The sequence below is a fragment of the Mesitornis unicolor genome, unplaced genomic scaffold, assembly GCF_000695765.1.
Source record: "Mesitornis unicolor isolate BGI_N332 unplaced genomic scaffold, ASM69576v1 scaffold22564, whole genome shotgun sequence".
Taxonomy (NCBI): domain Eukaryota; kingdom Metazoa; phylum Chordata; class Aves; order Mesitornithiformes; family Mesitornithidae; genus Mesitornis; species Mesitornis unicolor.
This window is the reverse complement of record NW_010182345.1, coordinates 61,182-67,264: the sequence shown is the minus strand read 5'-3', so window position 1 is coordinate 67,264 and position 6,083 is coordinate 61,182.

Genomic DNA, 6,083 nt, shown 5'->3' with positions numbered 1-6,083 from the left:
GGACCGTGGGGTTAAGGGCTCCCCGGCCGCAGCGCAGGAGTAGCCGCCGCGGGACTGGGCCGGGTGGCACTGAAACGGTGCCTCCTGCTTTCTAGGACAAATACTGAATTTTGTAACCTGTCCCAGACCAACTTTTAAGGTGAACGCGATTTGGTTATACAAATCGGGGAGGGCAGTCAGCAAAACATGTGGTAATATTTACTTCGATATCCTTACTTTGTTGAAATGTCACGCTTGCTTTGAAAGCAAGTAGGACGCTCCGTCACTTGGACTGTGTGTTCCTTTCCAGACAAAGAAGAGGTTGCACAATGGCGTTTGATCTGCCTAGGTCAAAAATCAAGTAGTTTGGCAGCTTTCGGCAAGTTCTGCTCCGTGTGGTCATGGGAGCTGTGCAGCCAAGCTGTTTGGTCCGTTGCTGGTGTGAAATCAACACAGGTGGTGTCCAGATCTGGCTCCTCCCAGTTTAAGTCTCTCGAATGCATTTGGTCTCTTGATGGCCAAATGCATGAGAAAAAGCTGCACAGAAAGGCACAGGTTCGGTAGCTGCCTAGCAGAAATAGGGCATGACATGCAGACTAATCCCAGCTGGGATATGATTTATTGATTTACTTGGACTTGCATGGCTGGCTTTAACAGGCAGAAAATAAACTAAAGCTACTAGTGACAGTCTTTCTGTCGCCAGAATTGAATGAATTCACTACCACTTATTTACCAAAAGTCAAATGGATTTGTGCATTGCTTTATTGAATGCTTACATGGTTCAGGAATATAGAAAGGGTATTGAGTTTCTTTTTTTCTAAACCATGTACTTTTAAAAATAAATTCTGAGCGGAATTTCTTTAACTGCTTTCTATAAATCCAGTCGTTCTAACATATGTTCAGGATCACTTTTGAATGAGCTTGATTACAACATCCATCTGTGAAAGCCCCACTCCCTTAGGGGATGAAAGCCACAGTGGTTAGAAGAATGGGATGGGTGATCTGTGTGTGTGGCACAGTAACTGCGACAAGTGTGTTGGGCTACTGACTGATACCCTGCAGGGCCTGAGAAACAAGCTAATGCAAAAGCAAAGGCAGTGCAAACTTAGCAACTGTACAGTGATCATATATTAATTGCTCCTTTCTGTTCTTGGTCTCTTCTAGGATTCATCTGTAGAGAGGAGCAATTAATGTAATAGCTACAGGGGCCACTGAAACGTGCTTTCAGATGAAAAGATGTTCAAACATTCAGAGAGTTGTGAATACTGCTTGACTGTCTTCTGGGTTGGATCTGAAAATGTTCATGGGTTCTGCTTAGTTTAATCAGATTTCAGTTGCATATGGGGGGGTGCAGAGGGGAGAAGAGAGAGTTAAACTCTGCATTTCATCTGCTTTTAAAATAGTCCTTCCAGTGGTGGAAGGAAGAAATCTGTAACACAGGAGCTTCGGGAGACAACTGAAAGGCTGTGTCCAAGGCAATGCATTGTAAGTCTTTAGGTTAGGTTACAAACAGCAGGGCCAGTACAGCTGCTGTATTCATATTGTGTGGTGAACTTATGTTCAACTTACGGCCTTTTTACCCTGTTCCTATGTGTCGGTTTTTTGAGACAGTGGGAAAATATCTGTGTGCATGATATCCATTCTGTATCCTGCATTTGTTATCCGTAATAACACGTTTTATGAATACTTGGTAAGTGACTCCCTCTAGCAGAAACCCTTAATAACTTTTAGTTGTGTTTTGAATGTCCATTAAGTCATTATAATGGTCTCTATATGAAATATGTGGTGAAAATTGATGTAGCTGTAGAAGTGAAATGATATTGACCAGATAACCTGACTGGGCAAATCTCAGACTGCGAAAATTTGTCAGTTTTCAAGTTGAAATCAGATGTACCTGGGAAACTGCTCCTAAGTTGTTTACAAATGAGACCCAGAATTTGATCGGATTATTATTGGACAGATTAGTTCACATGTTTGAGCCTGTTTGTGTGTTAGTATTGAAGATACAGTTTTTGTTCTCAGAGATGTGCACGGGGTGGAGTCCTTTTGTCTAAGACTAGATAAGGGCAGGTAGCAACAAACACTCTGAAAGCAGTGTATTCATGCTTGTTTGCTTATGTACAAGCATTTTTTAAGTAATTCACAGTTAACAAAGGGAAGTCTGATGCCATCCTGTCATCTTGTACGCATGATGATACATGTCCAAATTACTGAATAAAAAAACAAAAACCAGGACTGCATACTTCTACTACAAAACTGTGTTTTCCAGTACCATAGAAGAAGCAATTTCTACCTTTTTTGTTATTATTGTAAGCTCTCAGTTTACACGCAAAACCCCCCGCTTTTTGAAACAAAGAAGGAAGATGACAGGACTCATATATGATAGCGAGGCTTGAGAGCAATAACTTTAAGGAAATTAGTTTTGTTTGTTTGTTTAAAATCCTGCTCTAGATGTATCATTTCCAGTAAAGGTCTTCAGCATCCTGATACAAACTTTCATTTCAGCATCCTCCATCTGTTCATGTAGATCCTGTAATTCTAAGGTAACCACCTGAAATTTTCTCTGTCCTCAATGAAGTCTTCACCACTGAGATAAAGTGGAGAGTCCAGCTTGTCTAGAAAGACCTCATATGGCCCTTATTCTTGGCCAGTCCTGTCTGAAACTCACTGTGTCCTGGAGCTCCATTTTGTGGGTAGCTGGTCAAAGTCCCAGAGCAGCACTCTGCATGCCAGTAACCAGAACTGTAGCGTTTGGGGTCAACTGCTGGGCAGCAGCTGCCGAGCCCTCAGAAAAACATTTGTCTTGGACTTCTCAGCTCAGACCTCATTCTGGCACTTGGCCGGCTTAGGCCCATTTCAGGCTCTGTGGTTGTCTAATTTCCAGGTTGAACAAGGACACTCTGTCACCACTTCCCTACAGACTGGGATATTAAAGGTGAGGCATGGAACAGAGGAGCTTTTACTGAGTTGTGCCCATGACGCTGGTGCAGCAGTGTGAGACACTTCAGTGAGGCAGCAGCATTGATACGTAGACTCAACAGGACTGCAGGAGCACTTAAGACAGTGTCATAAGGATACAGATTGTGGTGGTCCCTGAGGCCTGTCCAGAAGTGTTTGCAAGCATTACCGGTTTATAATGCACAAGTACCACTGGGGAGAAGGTGAAGGTGGAAGGCTAGAGCAAGTGTAGCACTCCATCTTCAGCTTGACAAGTAGATGAGAGCTCTGTTCTCTCCCCCCTTGTGTCTAACTGAGCCTTTCCATTATCTGTCAGTTTGTGGTGTTTGTGGTTAATTTACCTCTGGTGACAGCTTCCAAGTTTGCTTCAATGTTGGAAGAGTTCTTCTGGAAATCACAGGTGAATTGGCAGGTCTGAAGGGTTGACAGCTTGTCAAAATGTAGCTGCTATGTGCAGTCATCTAAGCTCTCATTCTTTCAATACTAGTATAGAACACAGGATTGACAGCCAGAGCCTGAAACTTTTTTTCACGGATCAGATAAAGCATACATGTGTCAGGGCATGCTCCTCTGATGTGCAGAAGTGTCTTCTGTCAACTATGGAGTTGGGAATTATAGCCATCCCTTTTGAGAGATAAAGTTACAGAGGTTGGGCATTGATATGTTAACATACCAACAACCACCCATCTTTTCCAACTGCAGGGAACTAAATAACCCTTTCCCTGTAGCCTGGGAACTGTAGCAAGCAGCTTTTGCTTTCTCCCTGCTCTGATAGCTCCCACACAGACTACAAGTCATTGGGGTTCAACCTCACCCTATTCTTCCCCTTCAGAAAATCCTCCTTAAGTGACTACTTGAGAGAGTGCTGCATCCTTGCCCTGAGTTACCAGGAAGGCAGCTGAGTTTCCATCTCTGCTGTTTGGTCTTCCCTGTACTGGGTATAGTGGCAGTTTTGGTAATACAGGATCCTCTCCCAGCAGAGCTCAAGCTGATGCTACTGAACTCCTTATGGGTGTATCCTAATTCCTCTTTGCTGACACCAAACTGGACAGAAACTGAACTAACAGCTTAAAATTTCCATCTTCAGTCACAGTTTCCTCCCAGACAAACCGATCTCTGTACACAACAAGAAGCCGATGGAAAGAAGCTCTAGTAGCTCTGGAAAACTTTTTGTCTTTTCCCCATCCCAACACCAACTATTTTGCAGCAAGAGAGCAAAAGCTGGTTATTTCCAACAGGATCTTTAAAGTATACTGACACCAACTGCCTGCTGAGTGTATGGTCTTTGCTGAGTGCATCTTCTTATGTGCTGCTTTGTGACAGTTCACTTTAGAGTAATTAATGAAGGACAATGTTATTCCTCCAGCAGGTCCTCTTACTTTCGTTTTCTTGCCTCTAACAGCCATGCAGGTGGATGGCAGAACAGGAACAGAACTGGTGTCTCCTGCATCCCACTCCTGTCGTGGCTCCTTCCTGAAAATAGGAAATTACTTTAAGCATATTATTATCTTTGAAAAGAAAGTATACAGTATTAAAGTCTCTCTCTCTTGCCTCCCTTCTGTCAGGAAGGACAACTTTTCACTTCTTTTCCTCCCTGTAATGAAAACTCTAAAATGGGGAGGGAGGGGGTTCATGCTGTTCTGTCTTAAAGTGGAGTGGGTAAGGAAGCCTGGTCCTGAAAAAGGTGCAAAAATGAGTTACTGAGAAAAAAAACAGGAGAGGAATGCTTCCTACAATAAGGACTAAAATAATTTTAATAAGCATGCGAGTGCTTTCCCTCTCAGATGTGAACACCTTTCCAAAATAATAGGAAGGAGAACGTCGGAAATCCAACCAGCCCTGAAAGTGGTGCAGTTTTTGATGAAAAAATACTTGTGTTTTTTCTGAAGTTGCCAGTATTTAAAGTATCTTCAGATTTAGTCTGTTCAGGGGTGAGTTTTCTAACTGGGGAAGAAGCAGAAATGAAATCTGAATATTTAGCTGGGCTCTTCAACTTAACCCTGTTTGTATTCTGAGAGTCTCTCGCAGCAAGTGCAACAGAGGCAGCATTTCTAACAAAGCAAGCTCCCAACTTGGGATTTCCTGGGGAAATAAAGCTGCGCAGAGCTCACAAACAACTCGCGGGTGCCTGGGCTGGAGTGTTTCCCCATCAGGATTAAAAACCTGATGACTTCTTCTGCCTGTGCACGTTGGAGAAGAGGAAGATAAGAATGTGTGTAAGTGTGGGCAGCATGCACGGCTGCTGAGGGGTTGGCACTGACACCTTTGTTGCTGCGGAGAGGGAAGTCCAGGCCTGGACTTGTGTCCCTTATCCCTCTGCTGTCTAGGCCACTGCCATGAAACAGAAACTGAAAGACATTGCTTTCTTCTGGCAGAAAAGCAGTTATGGGGAGACTGGTGCTGCTGTTTTATCGGGGTAAACAGACACTTTCTGGGCTTTAAAATCGGCCACTTCGTGTGTCTCTTATCTTCTTTAACCCCCCTCACTGCCAGGGATGTTCTTGGAGGTTGTCTTATCTAAACACAAAGCTGTCTGGATCAAGAAGTGTAGTGGCTTGTTTAAAGGCTGGTGGAAATACTGTGGTGCCAAGAAAGACTGCTTCTGCTTGTAAGTTTAGCAGCTGCCATGGTGTTAGCACAGCTGGAATCAAAATTGCTGCAGCTGCTGATGGCTGAAGTTGGGCGTCTCCCCAGATAACCTTTGGTGTCTGGCTGATCTGGTCACTGAGGGGGTCCTCTCTGTCTTCCACCCACTCCCAAATCTTTCTTGCAAATCCTTTCAGAATAAAATGTTTTGAGGAAGTGTGGCTGGATTGTTCAACATTTTAGCTGACCATTTCCAGACTTCTTGCTAGGGCTGTTTTGAAGTGCTTTTCAGGATTAACTCCTATGGGTACTAGTGATGACCAGAGCCAGGGCTGTGGCCATGTGTGTTTCTGCCTGGTCCGTTTGCATGGTCCCATACACGCCAAGTTTAGTATGCCTGGAGGTTTCACAGGTCTGTTTTTCACTATATGGAAATCATGACTTTTGCTTAGTTAAGCAGTTTGAATACTAACTAATGTGTCATTTTGTCCAGTTCCTCATTCTACATCTTAAATTTATGTCAACACTTTATTGAATCCTTTGCCTCCTGCAGCCTATCA